The sequence below is a fragment of the Myotis daubentonii genome, chromosome 4 (genome assembly GCF_963259705.1).
Source record: "Myotis daubentonii chromosome 4, mMyoDau2.1, whole genome shotgun sequence".
NCBI lineage: Eukaryota > Metazoa > Chordata > Mammalia > Chiroptera > Vespertilionidae > Myotis > Myotis daubentonii.
Genome location: NC_081843.1, coordinates 74,735,410 through 74,758,893, shown reverse-complemented (window position 1 = coordinate 74,758,893; position 23,484 = coordinate 74,735,410). Strand labels below are relative to the sequence as shown.

General features: G+C 39.6%; 1 pseudogene; it reads left to right on the top strand.

The window, feature by feature from the left end:
- The first annotated feature begins 14,754 nt into the window (after positions 1 to 14,754).
- LOC132233854 (non-histone chromosomal protein HMG-14-like) lies at positions 14,755 to 19,728 on the top strand (annotated as a pseudogene).
- Positions 19,729 to 23,484: the final 3,756 nt, after the last annotated feature.

Genomic DNA, 23,484 nt, shown 5'->3' with positions numbered 1-23,484 from the left:
CTGCTCCTAAATGGCTACGGGGACTGATGGCAATCCTGCCTGCTGGGTGGGCTGCCGCGGCCCATCGGTGCGGGCCAGAAAGGACAGGTTGTCTTGTATGTGTTGTTCGAGGTGACTTTGTCTTTCCTTTCTGCCTAGGCTGGTCACACCTTGAGAACCCTGTGTTCCCATTGGCATCTGTCTCAGTGGTAGTTACTCAATGAGTGATTGTCCACTAGCTGACTTTCAAATTCTTGCAAATCCACCCAGCTAACTAGGACTCAGTACCACATTTAACAGTTAAGAGAAGCACTTGACTTTTCAGAAACGTTGTCATCCAAGGTTGACAATGACAAAGGGCATAGTCATTCATTTTAGGGTGTGGTAGGAAAATAACAACACTACCTAAAATGCTGAGAAGATTAAGTTATCTTACTGGTGGAGACAACCACTGCCTCCCCTTTTATGTGGCACTCAATAATTAAGACTTGTTACAGATACAAACTGAGCACCTACTAGGTGGCAGGCGCAGACCTGCAATTCAGGTTATAACGATGAACAGTGTTTAAGAAAGTTAACACAGCCCTAACTGGTTTGGCTCAGTGGATGGAGCGTCGGCCTGCGGACTGAAGGGTCCCGGGTTCGATTCCGGTCAAGGGCATGTACCTTGGTTGCGGGCACATCCCCAGTGGGAGGTGTGCAGGAGGCAGCTGATCGATGTTTCTCTCTCATTGATGTTTCTGACTCTCTATCCCTCTCCCTTCCTCTCTGTAAAAAATCAATAAAATACATTTTTAAAAAAAGAAAGTTAACATCATTTTCAAATATAGTAATTTACATATTTTATAATTTTTTAAAAATATTTTTTAACGGTTTCAGAGAGGAAGGGAGAGGGAGAGAGAGATAGAAACATCAATGAAGAGCATCATTGATTGGCTGCCTCCTCCATGCCCCCTATTGGGGATCAAGTCCTCTACCCTGAGGACTTGTGCCCTGACTGGGAATTGAAGCATGACACCTTGGTTCCTAGGTTGATGCTCAACTGGGCTCATTTTTTTATTTTTTATTTTATTTCTATGACACTTCATTCTTCTGTTTTTCTACCCGGTTCCTTCTGGGCCTAGCCCTGGGTCTCTTCTCAGATTTTCTACACTCTCTCCCCAAGTGATCTCACCAGCTCACAGCTTTAATATCACCTGTGTGTCTAGATTATCTGGGGTCTCTAAGAAGGCATCTCCCCTAGTTGAAGTCTAAGACTTGCCCAAACTCAGAAAGCTAGTTGTCAAGTCTTGTCTCTCCTTGCAGATCTCAAAGTCTTGTCAGTCCAGAGATATTTCCAGGGTGGCAGCCACTATCCCAGAACTGAGAAACCTGACTTATCTTTGTACCTCCCAACTCCCCACCCAGGTCTTGAGCCACAGAGGATTGTGTGATTTCAATGTGCTATCACAAGACAAGAGTGTTTTCCCTTCCCACCAAATCGGTCATGTTTCCTGTATAGGCAGAGGTGGAGCAGAAGAAAAAAGGCTTGCCCCTGGCATGATTCACTCATTCTCTGAGGCATGAGATTTGATTACCAGTCTTTTGATATGCATGACAGCAAACGTTAATATTTGCCACAGAATTATCTGGCCCCCTTTGAAATTCATCTACAATGTTAGGCTCTCTGACCCCGAAAGGTAGGGAATGCCACAGGCTGACTTCATGCCACTTAATGCTGCTGCCTCCTCTATAGCAACAAAGCCTTCTTGAAATATAAGACATAACAGCAAAGAAGTGCCTGATTCCTGGGGTAAATATTACAGTTCATCGAAGCACCAGCTTACTTTATAAAATAACCAGTTAGCAACGAATCTTAGTCTCCCACCTAAGCCTGCAGTCAGTCTTCAGCATATGAAATGTCTTTGTGCTGTTCCTGGCATCCTTGGGTCATTGTTTTTAAAAGGACATTTTAAAAAAAACAACAAGAAACCACCACCAAGAATCACTGGTTAATATGTTTATTACCTTACACATCTTTCTCAGCTTTTCCCCTACTTACTAGTGGACAGAACAACAAAACACACATCCAACTTCTTTCAGCCTTTAAGCCCCTTGTCCAAAGGTATGACGGTTTTCTAACTGCTAGGTGGCAGTGAGCTTGGAGGTAATGTCTGAAACTGTTGGCTGGGAGAGGCAAAGTCTAAAATGTATAAAGCAGGAGACCCCTTCATTTCCTTCTCTGGAAATTCAATGGCCCATCTTCATACCACCTCTTCTAATATCCATCATAGTCTTAAAATCCATTATTCAACATAATATCTTTTAAATTGTTTACAAGGAGCCACTTTTGAAGAGTGCGCTCCCTCTGCCACCCCCCCCCCCCCACCGCCCTCCATCTCCTCCCAGATGAGCCTGTGCTTGTTGTTAGAGCCACTATCTTCCTTGTTCAATTACACCTGGCGGCGCTTTTGCCCTCTCATAAGCCCATTTCAAAACACTGTCTCTTTATAGTGTAAGCTTTTCTTGTGCTGAAACCTTGCCTTTCGTTTGCTCTATACAGCACTTGTCACACTGTATAATATAAGCTGGACAATGATGGCACAGACAACATAACAACTGAATACAGTTATCTACCATGGAACCACTAATGAGTAGTCTGCTTTTTGAGGGCTTCTTACAAACGATAATAAAGATGAGGATAAAGGGCAAGGCTAGGGAAAAGTTAATAGAACCTCACAATGCAAAGACTTAACCTCTGTCTCCATCGACTCATTTTTGAGCTGTATCACCAGCCAGAACCTTCCCGACTCGTCTAGGGCCAAGTGTCTTGTCAGAGCTTGGAAAATAAAGAATCACTTTTTTTCCATGCTGAGTTAAAATATAAACTTAGAAGTCACAGTTCATGTTGAAGATTGTTATACATTTTGCAAATACTAAAAAGACATTAAAGTTGGTACAGTTATATGAAATCAGAATAGTTACATAAATGTGTAATGAAAAGAAGCAATTTTGTTGTAACCAATTTTTAAAAATACACAAAGATAATATGTATGGTTTATGCTGTTCCTGACATTTGGATAGTGTGTTTATTTCTTGGCATATTAGGTTAATGTTCAAGGTCCATTCTGTTTTTCAGCTTGCAAAATTAATGTCTAAGTGCCAATATATAGGAAATCAAATCTTTTTATTTTAGGCTGCCTTGCTTCCAATGACTAGAATCAACATATCCAGCCATCCACACATTTCTCAAAGTAAAAAACAAAAATGGTGTTTATTCTCCTAATATTTGTTGAGGGTTTACTATGCCAGGTATTGTCATAAATGCCTTGATATATTAGTTTTATCCTCATGGTAACTCTATGTGGTAATAAAGTTAATACTCCCTAGTGGATAGATGAGAAAACCAAGGCCCAGAGAGGATAAGCAAGTTGTCCGAAGTCATAGAATGAATTTGCCTCTGGAACCTAGGCTCATCTTGACTAATTTCAACACTGCCTCCATCATGGAGCTGTTGAGGAATAACCTGAGAAATTACTGGTGGCACATGGAGAAAATAGATGGATTCTCCAACTCTTTTCACCTGATGTCTTATGTTTCTAGTGGGGCCGTCTTCTGGAAACATATATGTTGCCACTCCTCACATATCCCTAATGTGGTTCTTGGGCACCCTGACATCGTTTACATGATTCAGCATCTCACCCCATGCTTTGGCCATAGGAGTTTGGGCCAGACACACCTCTATTATTTTATTTCGCAAATATTCAGATGTTGATGTGAGGGGACAGCCAGGAGAGCAAGAGGTCAGAGGTACTGCTCAGGGGTGCTTTGCTGGGATGTGAAGCCCTGGAGGGACAACAATTCAGCCAGGCCTGACTGCAAAGGCTAAATTTTTATTCAGCTTTCCAGTACCATTTCATAAAGCAAAACCAAACCCAAAACAAAAACAAAAACACCTCACCTAAGAATGTCTATTTCTGACTTCTGACTTCAAAATTAACTTATATGCAAACCATCTTGGACTTGTCTATCCATTAATTTGACCAAAAGTTTTATTACCTTTTATTACCTTCTAAGAATATATCTCTTTTTAAGGGGTGTGGAGGATGCGGGAAGAGACTGAACAAAAATCGTGCACCTATGGATGAGGACAGTGGGGGGTGGGTGAGGGTGGAGAGGAGCTATGGGGGGAAAAAGAGGAACAACTGTAATAATCCGAACAATAAAGATTTAATTAAAAATAAAAAAAATAAAAAGAATATACCTCTTTTTACTGCCCCTGTAAGGCAAATTCATAGCTTTACGGCGAGCTCAAAACCAAAATTTGTAGAAGGGGCTTCTGATAGTTAGCAAACCCTCTTTAAAATACTTTACAAGGCCTTCTACTACATCCCTTGACTTTCAACAGCTAGAGATGCAGGAATTTCTTGGGCAGGCAATGGTTATGTGTTGAGGTACCTATAACCATACACACCCTATTCATTTATAAATATTGGTTCCTACTGGGTGAGATTCAAAGAAAGACAAAAACCTGGTCCCTGCCCATTGGCAGCTGGTCAAGTAGATCAGAAAACCAGGTAGGCTTTCTTGACATAACTAGAGAATGATCTCAAACAATCTATATAATTAAGCAATGTATATAATCAAGCAATCTATATAATCATGTTTGGTTCTGACTGTCAGGGAATTCAGCATTATAGGAGTACTTTAATCAAGAGAAGCTGCTTATAGATAGGAGTAGTAATATGTAATTCAGAACAATTATGCTGAATAAGATATCTGTGTGGTAACAATAAAGCTGTACCATTTTAATTCCTAAATTTGGAAAGGGCGTCTACAGGGTTAGTGGGTTCTCAGTAAATCAAGTAAGGGCAATGGGAATAATTTGTTGTGTGACTCCAGGCAAGTTCATTACCCACTCTGGGCCTCAGTTTCCTTGTCTGTAAAAAAATGGGTTAAATTAGAAAATTCTGTGGGTCTCTGCCAGCTCTAACATCCTGTGTCTCCGTGCTCAAGCAGTAGGACAGGTCTGCAAACTGTCCGGCTTTCGGAAGGATCTGCTCAGCAGGACAGGAAATCCCTGGCTGTCCTGGGAGGAAGACAAGTGGCGAGGACCTTTCCCAGCCAAGGTTCCTGGGGCATTCTCATATGATGCCCAGAGCAACCTTTTCTTACTTTGGTGCATCTTCACTGAGGAGCTTCATTAAACATCAGGACAGATGGCATCTCTCACTTCCGCTAATTCTGAATCCTAGTAACATCTTTCCTCTCTAACTTCTAAGTTGTTTGATGGAGTTGACTAATTTTCTTTCTAAAGTCATATGCTCTCATTTATCTATATCCCTAGGATCTCTGTTTCTCTTTCATATTTAAATTGAGTGACTCAATCAATTTTACTATCATCTACTCTCCAGTTGATTAAATCCTAAATCTTATCATCAGAGTATTTTTGGGAGATGATATGTTATAAAATTTAAAGTAATTTTTAATCACCATTATAATATGCTCATAATTGCATTTTCCATAAAGTTTTTAAACTTATGGAATCCTCATTGAAAGCCAAGTTTGAACCCAAACACTTATCACTGGATTTTCCCAAAAATATAATATGATAGGCTTCTCACCTTAATAAGTTATGTTTTAGAGCTATTTTATATGAAGTTAGGAGATATACTATTGGTACATTTTGACATCTTCCAGGCATAGTGAAAATAATACCAGAGAAATACAGGATGAGGATGCTCATAATCACTATAGTAATTTGTACTTGATGTTTGATATTAAGAAAAATTTTTTCTAGAATTAAATCAACTATTAAATTAATGAAATATCAGATGACCAATGTACAGGTCTCTGTCATGTTAGTTTAGTATATTAAAATCACAATACTTATTTTAAACTAAACACAAAAGTCATAGACTACAGTTCCTCCTAATGCAATCCTTCTGGCCAGGAGACTTCACTCAGTTATGAAGCCTAAGAGCTTACAGTAGGTCCTTGGGTTACATCAGAGATTCGGAACCCACCTACATAAGCACCTATGTCACTCACATGGAGCACATACACAGCAGTAATGAAGTGAAACAGTAAAAAAAAAATTAAAAGAAAGATAACAATTCCTGACCTTTACTTGTGGTAAATAAATAATAAAAAACATAAAGCACATATGTACATATGATGGAACTTTTAAAAAAAATAAATACTGTAAATGGGAGATGGCAACGTAACCACGAAACAACGTATGTTGAGTCCGACGTAACCCGAGGACTGCCTGTATTTGCTTCTGAAGATGTGAATGTGGTCTCTGGAAAGAGCACGAGAGTATGCTGCAGGGCAGATTAGCCCAAAGCAACTTGGCTCATTTGGCTGACCTCAAGGGCCAAGTCAATAAGAAAACATCAAGTTGATCAACAAAATTGCTTAATGTATTTGTAAACCAACTTAGCCAGTCAAAAGGGCTAAAACCGGCACACCAGTTGAGGTGTGTGGACAGCCTTCATTTAAATCTCAGTCGAAGAGAAGCTGCCCGTCATTCCCGTCCCTTCTAACAACAGAAGGCCCGGGCTGGAACAAACCCCAGAGTCCGAGCTTCTCGTCGAACACCAGAGCCAGTCCTTACACTTTCGCAGGAACAGCACAGGGAAGCTGGAGTGCGGCCCCGTTTCACCGGCTCTGGGTACCATCAGGCCTGGGCCTGCCGAGGGCACCTGTTAATTCACAGGAGTAGTTGCTAAGAGGCGGTGAGGTGCTCTGACTCATAGCATCTCTGCTCAGTGGATGCTTCCCAAACAGATGCTCTTTTCTGTTGCCCACTAATAATCCCACATCCATCCTATGTATTCTTGAACAATCATACCTGTTGACATTTTGCTATCACAAGAAAAGCCCTGAAAGATGAGAGGAGAACCCATTGAATTTATCTGTGCTTTTAGTTATTTCTGAGAGAAAGGTGGTATTGCAGCAATCCATTAAAGCTGTGTATTGTATCAAAGCTAAAAGTCTGTCACATAAAAGCACCACCTGTAGCCACTCTTTTGAAAGGAAAGTCCTTGGCAAACAATGGCCTGATTGAGCCAGCTTAATCAGGCAGGAGTCAAGATCACTGAGACATAAATTAAGCATTCATCCTTGAGTAGCAGCCAAGCAGCCAAAGCCCCCATAATCCCAATTAATCCCATTTTGTGCGGTTGCCCTTGGGCCAAGGGCAGAGGGGAAGGGAATTTGCACATGTTGGTTCCGCATCAGCTCTTTACCTTTACAGGGGGTGGGTCTGTAATAAAGGAGAGCACCTATGCCAGTTCCTGTTCCCACACTGTGGCAGTCAGAGCCCTCCCCCACCCCGCTCTGCGTTCTGTCAGCCAGAATTTACTTCAAGGACACTCTACACTTTCAGGAGAGTTATATACTTGGGCTCCTCTGAAGACAGACATGACTCTGTTTCATTCTCCTTTGTTTGTACAACTGAATTGACTTGCCGTCACCTACTCCCGCAGTCACACAGAGTGAACAAGTGCACCACAACCCCTCGGAACTCATTTTTGCCAATAGATACTCGTTCTGGAGGAAAAGTTGTCTTGCTTCCCAGGGCCTGGAAATTTCCCCCCAGAGATCAGCCATTCTGTCCACAAACAGAATCAGCCTAATGGGGGCCACCGCTCACTTCTCTTGCTCCTATGGGAAGGAAGGACAGTCTGCTCTCTGCAAACAGGTCCCCCCCTTTGCTGCAGGTTCACTGTGCTCAGGTCCCTTCTCACTTTAACAGAAGCCCGGACACCAGCTGAGTGGGAAGGGCTCTGTGAAGGAACCTGCTGGCTCACTGCCCCTCTTCTTTGGATACATTAGCAGATCCTGGTCTCCCCGATTTCCTTATAGTTTGGGGGAAGTAAGATGACATAGAAGTAGGCTCTCTCCAGTGAACATGAGCACAATTAGTAGGTATCACTTCTTATTTTGGCCCATAAAATTCTCTACATACTCCTCCATGTTCTTTCCCCATTTCTGACTGAAATGGAAATGTGTGTGCGTGCACGTGCGCAAACACACACACACACACACACACACACACACACACACACACACACACACGCACACCCTGTATTCTCCGAGAAGCCAAGTTTTAAATATGGCAGCGTCACAATTAGCCTGGATCCCAAAGTAACTACATGGGATCTTTTCCAACCATATTTTCCCAACCTCACTCATTGTACTATTAGATGAGCAAGAAATAAACTTCCATTGTGCTGAGCAACTACATGTTTGGGCTTGTTTGTTTCTACAGCCTTTTCTGCTCTAACCATACAGGCGTGACCCTCTGCATGGCTCTGGACTGCCAGTCTTCTCTGGCCCTGGGTCAGGAGAGAGCAACTTAGGGGCCAAGGTGGTGAGGGCTCCTCAGCCCAACCTGAAGCTTTCCACCCTGAGCTTCAGAAACTCCTAGATAGTAATGGGCCTCTATTCCAGTAACTCTCTGCCCACACCCAATCCCTTCCCACAGGTGAGCCCTTCGGCTGGGTTCTGAGGGTTCTTCTCCATTTGGAAGGATAGGACTTTTTGGCTTTAGCTCAGCTGAGTCATTTGTGACTCGGGCCTATGAGTCAAGCCCCCTGAAGTGATGGAGAAGTTAAGCCTTGACCTTCTGCAGGAATCTGGTTGAAAATAAATCTGCATATATCACTTCTGGGAAGAAGGAAAGGCACTGAAACATTTCTGTGGGCTCTTGTTTTAACTGCCACTTGAAGTCCCTGTCACTTGAAGTCTTTGCTTCTTCAAGAGTGTCAAGTTTAATTGACAGAATTTCAGTTAATTGCTTAAACGTTATTTTGATAAAAAGAAATAAAGGAATGCTTCCTATTATGCTTATCTTTGAAAATGCTAAGCATTACATTGTTTAGAAGAAGAAGAAATAGAAAATAGTACTAGCATTCTCATGGCCAATATACTGGTGTCAAGAGATCTAGGAGACATAATGAGCATTAAGAATAGGACAAATGGGACATTAAGCACTCTGATCAGTGTTAAGTTTAAAGAAAAACCACCTGTACTTCAAGTAGATAGGGCTGTTGTTCTTTTTTTGAGGAAAAAAAATATACTAACTTCACTTCAAAGAATCAGACTACAGGTAAGGTAGAGAAGTTACAGCTCATAAAAACCATTATTTAAGAGAAAAATGTTGTGTTATTCAAACTCATGAATACTCATTTCATGTTTTGCTAAACTCTCCCGTTATTGATAAGAAGTTACAAAGGAGAGAGACAGTGTACTCCTGCAGATAAGTCAGCTCCCCCTAGATAGGTAACTCAGTTAAAACTGAGTTTCTTCTGGTTATCTCTTACATTGCTTGTGGGAATGTAAGTCTGGCAGTTTCTAAAAAAATTATACATATATCATATGACTTGGTAATTGCACCCTGGGCATTTATGCCAAATAAATGAAAACTTGTGTCCACATAAAACCTGTGCACAATTATTCATATCAGCTTTATTTGCAATAACCAAAAGCTAGAAACAACCAAAATGCCCTAAGATAGATTAATGATTAAACAAACGATGGTACCGTAGACTAGTGTACTATTTATTACTCAACAACAAAAAGGAATCAACTATTGATACATTCAACAACTTGGATGGGTCTCAATGGCATTATACTGAGTGAAAAAAATCAATCTCAAAAGGTCACATACTGAATGATTCCATTTACTAGTATATTGCATTCTCAAAATGACAAAATTATAGTGATTAAGAACAGACTAGTGATCGCCAGAAATTAGGGATTGCAGCAGAGAGGGAAGATGGTAGGAAAAAAATCAGTTTCTAATTCCCACTCCACATGGTACAAGAAATTTTTTAATTTAAACTTTTAAATATTTCTAACTCTGTGTTTTCATATGCGTAAAATACTTTGAAAAGAAGTAACTAATGCCATTTTCAGAATAAAGGTAATACAAAGCATGTTTTTCCATATGAAAGAGGAAGTCAGATCAACTATTTTAATCAGGGGCTTAAATAGTGAGGGGACATCCCAGGGGATATATAAGACAATCTATGGGGGACTGGGAAAGAAATGTTAGAACATCTATTTCTATGTATTGCATGTCTTGTACATTTAAAATTGCTATTTTGGAGTATCTTGTATACTGCATAGGAAGTATTACTTTCATAGTATCAGTATATCATTTATACATATATAAGTATATAAGTATATATGAATATTTGGGCATGCAAGCTCAAAAAATTTTTCCTTGTAGGACTGCATGAAAGAATATTCCCTGATAAATATAAGGACAGCCTTGTTTGCTCATTTCCTGTTTGCCCTCAACTGTTGGTATCTGTGGCCTAGAGTTCTGCCTTTGATCTCCTTCTCACTCAGCATGCATCTCCTGAGTCAGAAACCAACCCCCTTAGTTGTAACTGCTGTCACTATGCTAAAAGAGTAAGACTATCTCAGACTACATCATGCTTCTGAGCAATTTCCATTAAATAATTGCCCACAGAGCGAATTCCATCAGTATGGCTCCAATAAGTAAGCACACCGTCCCCCCTCAAATTGAGCTCAGTATCTTCCAACCCTCCTCATTTTTAACCTGCTCCTTTTATTACATTCCTCATCCCTATCTATAATTCACATGATCACCCTAGCCAGAAATATGGTGGTTATGTGAGATTTTTTTTAGTTTCTCTTTCATTTTACATTGTTAATTTTTATTTTTTATTATCTCTAAATTCCTCCATGTATTAGATCTCCACAAATCAACAAGGATAAATTTCAAAAACATAACATAAAAATAAAACAAGTTGCAAAAAGAAGCATCATTTAATATGTAAAATTTAAATATGTAAAACAATACTGTATATTGCTATGGACACATACATGCCTCTAGAAAATAAAAGTCATGCATAGAGATAACATACTCAACTTTAGGACACCAATTATCTCTAAGGAGGAAAGAAAGCAGAAGAAATTGGGAATAAGGCTACATTTTTTTTTTAATGGCAAAATGTTGTCTTATGTTAAAGCTGGGTGGTGGTCACATGGGTGTCAGTTACATGAAGTTTTCTGTATGGTTGAAATACTTCATAATTAAAATTATTTCTCTAAGGAAAAATAATACTACTTCCTTTCCTCAACTACCTACCATGTCCAAAGTTCCTAGTTCAAGTTCCTGATATTTCTCCTTAGATTATTACAATATTCTCACTGATCTCCCAGCCTCCATTTTTGTCTCCTTTTAACCCAGCCATTACACACAGACAAAATAAACATTTCAAAATGAAAATTGGAGCATATTATAGCTCTGTTAGTGGCCCATTCATGGGTCTATATCAGTTGGAAAATGGCATAAAAATGCTGAATAACAATCACAAAAATTTCAGGTGCCCACAACAATAAGTATTTATTTGGCCTATGAATATGGAGGTCACCTGGGGGGCGGAGGGGGGGAGGGTTGGGGGAAATTGGTAGGCTGACCTAGGCTGGACTTGGCTGGGATGAGTTGACTCTGGTCCACATGGCTGGCCTCTTGCTAGCCTGAACTGTCCTTCTCATGATGATGGCAGAAATGTAAGCAGGAAAATGAAAACACACAAGACCTAGGCTTGGAGCAGGTACACCATCACTTACACCTCATTGATTTGGCCAAAGCCAGTCACCTGGTCAAACCCAAAGTCAAGAAGTACAGAAATAGTCTTTATATCTTTAATGATACGAACTATAAAGTCACATGGCAAAGAGTGTGGTTGCAGAGAGGGGTGAAGAATCGGGGCTATAAGTTTTCTTCCCTTAGTGAGGCATGGACAGTAATCCATGAATGTATCCTGAGCCACCTCTCCAGCTTTATTACCTATTGCTCTACCCTTTGTTTTCCATACTGAAGACATTCTGAACTTTCTGCATGTCCTTGAATATGTCCTGCTGTTTCTTCTCTTTTTACCTTAGCATAAGTTACTCTTTCTGTTTTTACCAGGCAAATGCCAACTTCTTATTCTTCATGGCCTCAACTCCTACCTTCTTGTCCAACCCCTTCTCAGGAAGACCAATTTTCAGCTCCCACTGTCATCTCTGCAGAATTAACCACACCTCCTCTACCTTAATTATATCTTGAACATGCAATATAGATACCCAGCACTACTCTTTTTAGACTATAAATCCTTTGATCACAGAGATTTGCATCTTTTGTGACTGCCACTTTTATTGAGGATCAATAAATGTTTGTTGAATGAATACAATCTCTGGCTATTGGTTGAACTTTCCTAGTTTCTAGAAACAAAATAAGGTGTCCTCTGACTGCAGGAGATCAAATAGTAGAGTTTTCAAGGCAAGTTAAACTCTACTTGTAAATTAATACATTGATATCATTGATAAATGATACATTTGACAAATGGTAAAACAGCTATTTAACTTATAATCTGATCATTTTTAAATGAATTGCACCAGGGGTCTCAACCTTGAATCATGGAGCCACCAATAAGATGCCATGTATTCAGGTGAGGAAGGGGTATGATCCAGCTCACCTTACCCATTATGTTACTGGGCAGCGCAACCTGAGGGTGGAAGAGACCCGAGTTGTATTTTCCTTATGAAACTGTACATCATTAGGATGTGTGAAGAAGTCTTTGTCCACTGTGCTGTTAGAGTCATCAACCCCCAATTCTTGGCAGAGGCCCTAAAAACACGTTGTGATTGAGACCTCTACTATCCATTCTTGTAGGAGAACAAAGAGAGGGACTGGATCCATGAATGCCTATCTTTGGAGTTCAAATGACCTACTGTGCTGTTATGTTTGAAATCACATACACTTTTCTTGGTCAATACACTCTCACTCTGGAGTGATGAGTACCAACTCCTTTAACAAATCTTTGGGTTTTGTGTTCAAGGATAGACCCCAAACAGAAGCATCCTACTGTTACACCACATGGATTTATAAACATCAAAAGACAGAGTCAAGGACAAAAGTGAGCACGGACCATACAGCTAGAAACAATGGAATCACTATTATTTGTTTGCTTGTTTCGTCAGGGGGGAAATGTAAATCAAAGAATAACAACAACAACAACAAAAACCCACCCCTATATTCAACCAAGATGCATGAATGACACCCCCAGGCTTACCACATTCAAGAGAGCTAACTACAGCATTAACAATGCTTTGCTACTATGGGCAGAGAGGACTAGCTGCTTCATCTGCTGCTTCCATTTCTAATTTCCTTAAATTCAGGAAAATGTACAAAATGATTTTATGCCAATATCACATGCCACAAAGCAGAGTTCATTTGGGTGGTTCTGGCAAAGAGATTGTTCATCAATGTTGTTAATGTACACGGGAAGACATCTGATGTGAAATTCATAATTGAAATGTTATGAGCAGTTTAGCATATGGATCCTTCACATCCACTTAATTGCCAGTTTAGTAATAATTTTATGTAATGAGGCATTATTAATAATACGTGAAATACTAAATTGACGTAATGCCCTAAAAACATAATATGGCATTTGCCACTGAAAGAATATTATGATTCCAGGTGTCTTTACGATGATTTAAAAAACATATGTGATATTACAGAAAATATTAAATTAATTGTTAGACACAGCTTGGTTATGATATAGTTAAAATTCAGTCTCTAAGTTATAATCTGTTTTTACAAAAAGTGCAAATCTTTGACTGCCCTTTATGGACTCCCATTGCAACTGCTGCTTGAAGTTCTCTCACCATTGGATGTTTGCCATCCTCCTCCTTCATGGCTGAGGTGGCATCTGATATGGAGGAGGAGAAAGTGAGACAGAAAAGTTGAAAGGTTTGTCCTAGTTCAAGCACTAAGGAGACACAGGAAAGCAGAAGCCAAATGCTCTCTATTGACACACTCAAAATTTCATCACACTTCAGGAATTTTTTCAATAGCTTAATATGTTTCCTAAAACCTTCTGATTGGGGCCTTGGTCATCATTTGCAAGGCCTGAGGGAAGAGTGCAAATGGAGGCTCACACACCATAAGTTCACATATTTAAAAGCTATAAATGAAGCTATTAAGTAAAATATGATCTTTTCTACCTGGACAAATACCCTGTCATAATGATGAAATGAAAAAGTATATAAAAAGCCTTGGTTTTTGTATGACTTAACGTCATATAAAACATTAAATATCAAGGACAACTAAATCTAGTTTTTATTGTCCATTATTTCTGTTGTTCCATTGTTAGGCTGGTGATATCTGGATGAGTAATAAAATAAAAATATACATAATTCATAAAAAACTAAAATTTAGTCCATAAATTTGTCTTTCCTGCTTTTATTTTGGCCAAGTTACTAAAGATGCTGTTATAATGAACATTTTTACAGAACTTCTATTCTACTGACACTAATGAACTAAATAACTAAAAAACCAGAATGTAATTATATTCAGAATGAAAATGTTAATTTACTTTCATAACATATAAATTAAATATGAAAATTAATATTTTTGTATACTTTCTAAAATTTATTTCTCTTTTAAAATATTCAAAATGATGCATTAAATTTAAAAGGCAGAATGAAAATTATAATGGATAAATATAAAAATTTTAAATCCATTTATTCAAATAATGCCAAAATTTTTTATTTAGTATTTTGAAATTTTAATTAAATCTTAAGTATTTTATAAAGATAAAACTATTGCAATTAGAGTATTCAATGTCCATCTGGTTGCTATGTAAAGAACTAGCATCATACTTCCAAATGTATGTCTAGATAAATATGTCTGTAGAAATATCTTTAGATGTTTAAGAATAATATGAGTTATTTAATACTGCAAAATGTCCCTAAGCCACCATGTGTGACCATTGCAAATACTGCACTAACTTGAACCAGGAATTGGAACTCAACTGGAACATGGAAGAGAAGTAAAAAAATGGATACTTGCACTACTGGGAAACAATACTTCATAGAATAAGAGTCTATTGCATTCATGCTGACAGGAAAGATTTGACAAGTTAATTAATTTGTCTTTTCTCTTACCTAAGCACTTAAGCCACTTAAACTCCCTGCTCTCAAAAGCAGTGTCCGTCTCTGAAGCTGAAAGTGGCACAACACACAGATTTTCCTAGCATTGGACACAGTTGCCTTTTGTTTCGAGGACACAGGGAAGGCCACACAGAAAACTGTTTCATGGGGTCCAGCTGGTGTGGCTCAGTGGTTGAGCATCAGATACCTATGAACCAGAAGGTCACAGTTTGATTCCCTTTCAGGGCACATGCCTGGGTTGCAGGCTTGGTCCCCAGTAGGGGGTGTGCAGGAGGCAGCTGATCAATGATTCTCTCTCATCATTGATGTTTCTATCTCCCTCTTCCTCTCCCTTCCTCTCTGAGTGTGTGTGTGTTTCCTGGGGCCTGACAGGTTTAGTCAGATAAACTGATGTTCAGAGGCTTGGGTTACCTATCAGCAGTGAGCACTTGATCCCAAGTGAAGAGGTGCCCCGTGTTCCTTAATAAGTGTGTGTGTGTGTGTGTGTGTGTGTGTGTGTGTGTGTGTGTGTGTGTGTGATTATAGGGTTTTCTAAACTGTAGGTACTATAACAAGGCCAGCTCTTGCCTGGCTCTAATCACAGTGCAGCATGTGATGGTACATTTACACAGGAAGAGTTTAATAAAGATAAAACTACTGCTTCCACACCAATCAATAACACTGCCTCAAAGATGCTAAAACTTTCCCCTACACACTTCCCTACTTGAGCCAGACTATGGCTCAAATCTCCCCCCATTTCTTTGTGGTATGTGTGGGGGAGTGATAATCATCTTTGGAATTTTGTGTCTCCGTCCAAGGCTGGTTATGCTGGTTCACATGGCCAGACTGCTTGTTAAAGTATTGAAATACCTCCATGTTATTTGTTAAACAATGGTTTCCCTGAACTCCATGTGTGCCTCCTTCCTTCCTGCCTTCCCTGGGGCCTTCCTCACAAGGTCTCCACACAGAATCTCTCCAAGACCCTGCTTCAGTGTGCTTCTCAGTATTTTTAATATCACCCTTGCATATGGCATGTAGCAAGGGGGAAATACAGGAGACTCTGGATTAACACCATTCGCACTTGTTTCCAAAAAATATATTTAGCAGGGCATCACTGGCAGGATATTGATAGGGTATTTCGGGATGGCACCAAGTTACCTGGCTGATAGGAGAAGAAGAGATGGCCGTTCTTTGTGAGGTTGGCTATTAAAATCTGATTCAGGGTCAGCTAGAAGGAGAGCTATTTCCATACTGACAGATGTTCAGTGGCTTTTGTCAAGTGAGTTGGTGGCCTTTATCCACTTCCAAGTGGCCAGATGTCCATATCACTAAAATCACTACTCTAAGCTGATATGTGATCTGATTAAGGTACCTCCTAGGCTTTTTGGCTCAGAGTTTATAACTGAATTGGAGTGGATATTGAGACAGATATATAAAGAAGAACTACAGCATATTCTGACTCTAAGATCATCCTAAATGCCTAAATGTGCCCAGCATTAACCTGTTTTGCAGATAAACCTAGAATTTAACCTTCATGAAATGTTATTTTAGCACCTTGCAAAAAGTCTGCAAGAAAAAAATTGTCTATTAAAAGTAATTGTGTTATTTCAGTGTTGTATATATTTTGTACTGAATGTTCAGCAAAGGCTAGTGAGAGTGAAAGGAAGGAGGGAGAAGCTAAGACAACAGGATGTTTTCCAAATTGAAATCACTTATTTTGATTTCAAAATCCAAGTCAGCTTAGCCTCTTCCAACCCCAGATTGAAGGTGGCCCAGGGTTTCTTCCAGAGCTTGGCCCAGCACCACTATTATGAAATGGATTCAAGTTTTTTATATGTATTTTTATAATGTACATGTTCAGAGACAGATCCAGGTATTGTGGGTCCGCAAGCTTATACAATTTTGGAAGTCTCTCTTTAAGAAGAAGAATACAAAATCATAAATTCAAAATTGCTAGGGTCCCCACCAGGGCCTAAAAAGGGGGGCCCTGCAAGGGAAGGGCCCTGAGTGTAAGCTGCATTAACATCATGGAAACAACCTCTTCTTTACAGCTTGCCCATGTAGTTGACACCAACACACTTTGTGCAGCTGCTTCTAGTTTACATTTTGTTTTAGGTTCTTTGCTGTGCTATTGTGCCTACCTTAAGAGAAATGCAAGTTGAGCAAAATCTATGAAGTTTACATAGCAGGAAAAATGGATTTTCTGTCATTTAAGAGGGATATGATTAAAGGGCCACTCCCATCGAAAGTCTTGATGAAATGTGTGCTGTGTGGCCATATGATAAAGGGGTAGAATTTGTGCTGATTTCTTCAAGCTTAAAAATGGGACAACTGGTATTCATATCTGAAAAGCTCTTTCAAACCAACTATACCACATAAACCCCTGTGCATTTTGGGACTTATGGGAGGGAGAGCAGCCTGATTTTTTTTTATAGTTAATGTCTCACCTCCCTTATTGTGCCATGCAAGGCAAAAGTCTGGGGCAGGAATTGATACTACACTGCCATTCTCACACAGAGATTTTTGTGAGATGATGTTTCTGAAAATTTATTTCTATTTGGTCTAAAAAGATAAATTATAGAAACGTCATTACAGCCTTCCCTCTTTCTAAGTTTGCAGGAGGTGATGGCTTTGAGAGTCCACAGCCTGAGTAGGGCAGTCCACAGAAGGTGGTACATGAGATTTTATGGGATAGTAAGGAGGGATGAGACAAGGAGGGTCAGGCCCCTTCGCAGCCTGCTCTGCTCCCGGGTAGGGCTCATGTGCTAGAGGGGACAATAGGCATCTGGATCCTGGTCGTAAAGGCGAGGTAATTTTGTATTTTTAATGAGTCATTTTGAAATATTTGTAGTTTTTCAAGTACATCAATATCCTGTTTAACTTACTTTGTATTATTATCTTCTAACTTTGTTGTGGCAACTGTTCTTTAAAATATGTTAAAACATATGACCTAGCGCATCATCTGTTTTTGGAAATGTTTCATGTCTGCTTGAGAAGAATGACCATTCTCCAACTGTTCACAGGAGAATTCTACATATGCTCATTAAGTGAAGGGTATTAATTGTGTTCAAATCTAAGCCTTCACTGACTTTCTGTCTGCCGAACCTACCAAAATCTGATAAAAAAGAGGATAAACAACTCAATTTTAATTAAAAATAAGCAAACGACCTGAATAGGCATTACATAGACTAGAAAATATCTACAGCCAATGTGCATCCAAGAAGATGCTTAACCTCACTAGTAATTACAGAAACATAAATTAAGGTGTCAAAGAAATTTCATTTTTCATTCACTTAATCTGCAAAAATCAACAAGTCTGACAATATCAAGTGTTGAAAGGATATGGATCAAGGGATTTTCTTATGTATTACCAGCGGGTATATAAAAAGGCACAATCACTTTGTAAATAATGTGGCATCATTTTGTAAAGGAGGAACATTTATACACTCCATGGCTGTTCAGTTCTATTCCTAGGGATGGAGACAAGAGAACTCCTGTCTATGCATCAGAAGACATGTGTGAGAAAGTTCATTGCAGTGCTATTGTAATAGTAAGAAAATAGAAAAGACTCAGATGTCCAATAACACAAGAATAAAAAACTAACGAAATACTATACGGCAGTAATAATGAGTGAGCTATAGGGGCAACCCAGGTTCGCCAAGCCACTAGGCGCGCCGCGGCCCTCAGGCACCCAGCTCGTGCCCAAGAGGAAGGTCAGCTCTGCGGAGGGGGCGGCCAAGGAGGAGCCCAAGAAGAGGTCCACCAGGTTGTCAGCCAAACCTGCTCCTGCAAAAGTGGAAACGAAGCCCAAAAAGGCAGCAGGAAAGGATAAATCTGCAGACAAATAAGTGCAAACAAAAGGGAAAGGGGGAGCAAAGGGAAAGCAGGCTGAAGTGGCTGACCAGGAACCTAAAGATCTACCTGCGGAAAACGCAGAAACTAGAAATGAGGAGAGTCCAACCTCAGATGAAGCAGGAGAAAAAGAAGCCAAGTCTGATTAATGTCATATACCAAGTCTTATCAGTGGTCCCTGTCGCCCTTCTTGTACAATCCAGAGGAATACTTTTATCAACTATTTTGTAAATGCAAGTTTTTTAGTAACTCTAGAAACATTTTTAAGAAGGAGGGAATTCCACCTCATCCCATTTTTTAAGTGTAAACGCTTTTTTTAATTAAAGGTGAAATCATTTTCTGGTGGTTTATTTTTTGGTACAACCAGAAAATAGTGGGATATTGAATATGGGAGACTTTGATTGTCTTGGGTGTCAGCTTAGCATTCCATAGGTGGGGGTAGTTTTTATATCCTATAATACAAAGTATACTAAATGGCAATTTGGAGTTAGTCATGAGTTTGCTATGTCTTGAACATTTTAAATTACTTCTATTCACATGTTTTTGGTAGAATTGTTTCCTGAAGGAAACCACTCCTTGATCTTGGCTCTCCCTATCAGAATTTTGTGCACCTGTAACATCTTTGGTGTGGCAGTCCAGTTTTCCTAGTAACTTTGTCAGTGTGCTGTGAAAGATTGAAAATTTGATTATGTAGTATATATGATATTAAATTGTGAATTAGTGGGACTTTGATGTAACAGTGTACCAACATTTTAAGATATTGGTACTTGATACCCTATTAAGGAAAGTTAGCCTCTAATTTTTAAGCTGGAAAGTCACTGGAATAACTGTTTAGAAAAGAATCACAACTACATGACTTTACATTTTGGTATGTATGTTAAGAATTGCATACAAATTGAAATGTCTGTGTACTGACCCAAAAAACAAACAATAAAATCTCAATTATGAAAGAAAAAATAATAATGAGTGAGCTATAAATTCCTGTAACAACATGAAAGGATCTTAGAAACACAATGTTGTGTAAAAAAAAAAAATCAGGTTCCAGAAGTTACCTATCTTATATAATAAAGAGCTAATATGCTAATTAGACTGAAAAGCAGAATGATCATTCGGACAACCTTCCAGATGAAGCTGGGACTGCAAGGGCCAGCCGAGGCTGCGAGGGGCTGCGAGGGGCTGTGAGGGATGAGCCCCTTGCACGAATTTTGTGCATTGGGCCTCTAGTAGCATAGAATACTTGTTTTATGAAGTACAAAACAACTAAAGTAAGTTGTTTAGACATATTCACATATATAACAAAATGTTTATCATATTGCACACATGTAAGATAAACACACACTTTAGGATAGTGATTGTCTTATGGGGGCAAGAGGACAAAATAGGGGTTGGAGCACAGAGGTAGATGTACACTATTGTCAGTGTTTTAGTTTGGGGGTTGAATGGTGATTTTCGAGGTGTACATTACATTATAAGAGCAAATAAAAAGAGGACAGAGCCACACACAATGGACAATAATGACTGCGTGTCATAAACCAATAGAACAGAATAGTTCTGCTCCCTTGAGCTCCCATCCTATACAGACAGTCCTTGGGTTACGTCAGACTCGACATATGTCGTTTCGTGGTTACATTGCCATCTCCCATTTATTTATAAAAAGAAAGTTACATCATTCTGACATATGTACATATGTGCTTTATGTTTTTTATTATTTATTTACCACAAGTAAAGATCAGGAATTGTTATCTTTCTTTTATATTTTTTTTACTGTTTCACTTCATTACTGCTGTGTATGTGCTCCATGTGAGTGACGTAGGTGCTTATGTAGGTGGGTTCTGACTTATGGCGAAAATCGTGTTACGTTGCGCTGTAGGAACGAATCTCCGACGTAACCCGAGGACCTACTGTAAAATAAAAGGGTAATATGCAAAAGGGTAATATGAATGGCAGAACAACCAGTCGCTATGATGCACACTGACCACTAGGGGGCAGATGCTCAACGCAGGAGCTGCACCCTGGTGGTCAGTGTGCCCCCACAGGGGAAGCGCCGCTCAGCCACAAGCCAGGCTGAGAGCTAGTGAGTGCAACAGTGGTGGTGGAAGAGGCTCTAAGGATGTTCTACTGTGGGGAGTGGGCCTAAGCTGTCTGTCGGCCATCCCCCAAGGGCTCCCAGACTGCTAAAGGGTGTAGGCCAGGCTGAGGGGACCCCACTCCCCCCGAGTGCACAAATGTCATGCGTCGGGCCTCTAGTTTAAATATAAATGAATAAGGGGTAGAGGAAGATCAGAGGAATGCCCAGATATAATAAAAGGGTGGGAGAAACGTAAGCTTTAGCTGTCTGATTGTAAAGTATAACTTGGCTGGGACTGCAGACATCTGAGGCTCTCAGAATGACTGGCAGACTACAACCCGAAGTGAAAGCCTAAGGTTACGTTGATGGTAAGCAGGTCTGATGCTTGGTTTTACAAAGCGACAGGGTGCCTCAGCTCCTCTCAGATTCAAGAGCTAGGTGGTGTGAAGGTGCTGTCTGGAGGATGAACACTTTTCCACAGCCCCAGTCCAATCCCAGTCTTGACCAATTCTCAGTTAACTGACAGGGGCTGAGGCCTTGGGAGAGGAATGTAGCCTATCTTTAATGAACCATCGGGGAAGAGCTTAGGAAATAAATTGCTCAGCCTCACTTTTCTCTCCCTTCCCAGTGCCTTCCATTGGCTTCACAAAGCAAACAGTGTCCCAGCTCCCTCTGGAAGCCAGAGGGCAAAGGATCCACTGAGACTGTCCATATAGCTCAGCCTCTCATGGGTGAGTGCAGAATGCACAAGGGTAGGAGTAGATCTGGACAGATAAGCAGAAGGTAGCCAATAAGGAGATATGAACAAAAGTGCTGAGTGAGGTTTCTGAAAAAGCTTTTGAATTATCTTTATTGTTCAAAGTATTACAGATATCCCCTTCCCTGCCCTCACCCCTCACCCCAGGGACTTTTTTTAGCTATGTTTTCTCTTCTTCCTTCCTGGAAGCAGACAATCCTAGAAGCATAGCCGTCATATTTTGACCCCAGGAGATACAAAACAGATGCTAAGAATGGTGACTCAGGAAGATAGAGCTGAGTCCTATAGCAGTCCTGAACCACCCAGCCCCAGTCGTCCTATATAGTAAAAGGGTAATATGCAAATTGACCTAACAGCAGAACGATCAGAATGCCTGCGGCCCCTCACCCCAGCCAGCCCACCCCCGATGGCCCCCATCCGGGTGGTCTGGATGGATCCCACCAGTGCACGAATTCGTGCACCAGGCCTCTATTTGTTACATAATAGAAAAAAGATTTTAAAAATCCAACCTTTCAATTGTTTGTCAGGCTTCTGTTACATGCAGCCAAATGCAATCCCTACTAATTCAGATACCTTGCCAAAGTCTCCAATCAGATATACCAAATTATTAAGTAATTTCTGTTCCTTTCCATTTGGAATAATTCGAGTTAATGTTTGATACTTCATAAAAGAGAGATTCATTCATCTTCATTTTTAAAAATTAAAATTAACATAATTTAATTGACAGTAGAAATAAGCTGAAAGTCAATAATTTTTCTTTTATCTGCATGTTAATTGACAGACAACCCAAAGTTTTTATTCATTTTTCTGGCTCATTTAAGATAGCTCAGTTTGGGAGTAAATAAGGTGTCAAATTCATAAAATTTGCTTAGCACTTCTACTTAAAACATCTGGTTTTCAAGTAAAAAAAAAATATTGATTTCTAATGTACCAACTGTATGAAGACTTTTTACCTGAAAATAATTATGAAAATATGGAAAGAAATATAATAATAACACAATAACTCTTATGATTAAATCAATTATCTCCCAAAGACAAGTGAAATGTAAAGCTCTCTCAAGGCTAAATAAAGAAAAATATAGTATATAACAAATTAAATTTATATCTATCTATTAATATGCCTTATATGATGCATGAGATATTATTGAAGCCATACAAGTTCTCAATAGCATCTTAAATGTTTGAATGTCCATTAATGTTTTGACTACACTGGAGAAATTTGCCAATTAAAGAAATTCAACTGGTGGATTTTATGGTAAAGAAAATAACTACATTCTAATTTGACTGCTTTATAAAATCTGCCTCTCATGAATTGGGGCAAAACTGTATATAGATAAACCTGTAATCTGTGACCAGTGTTCTTAGAAGCTTGTGAAAGATTTTATACCCCTTTATAGGCCAGTTAGATTCCTCAGTCTCACAGTCACCAGGGATCTGTTTAACTGCATTATCAAACTGGAATTGTGGGGTGTTGATGCTCAGAAAAATGAGGTATCAGTGGGGTTGGTGGCAGAGCTTAGAGTGGTGGGTCATTTAAAGGAGATGCGCCAGGAAAGTTAGCCTCTAATTTTTAAGCTGGAAAGTCACTGGTGCCGGGGCATTTAAAGGAGGTGCAGACAGATCGAATGACTGCCCACACCAACCTCCCTGGGGCTTAGAAATTAATGAAACTAAGTTGACTCAACACACTGTGGTTAATAACATGAAACGTTCCTTGGAATTCTTGCTGCATTATTTTGTGCAGCTCTTGTTATGCAGATCAGATTTTGTTTCATAAAACATCTCTGGAGAATTTTTAGTAAACAATGTAGTTTTGGTTGCTGCCTCAATGTAGCCGAGTGTGGAATAGGCTTATTACCTTTGTTTGGTCACCAACCTTTTT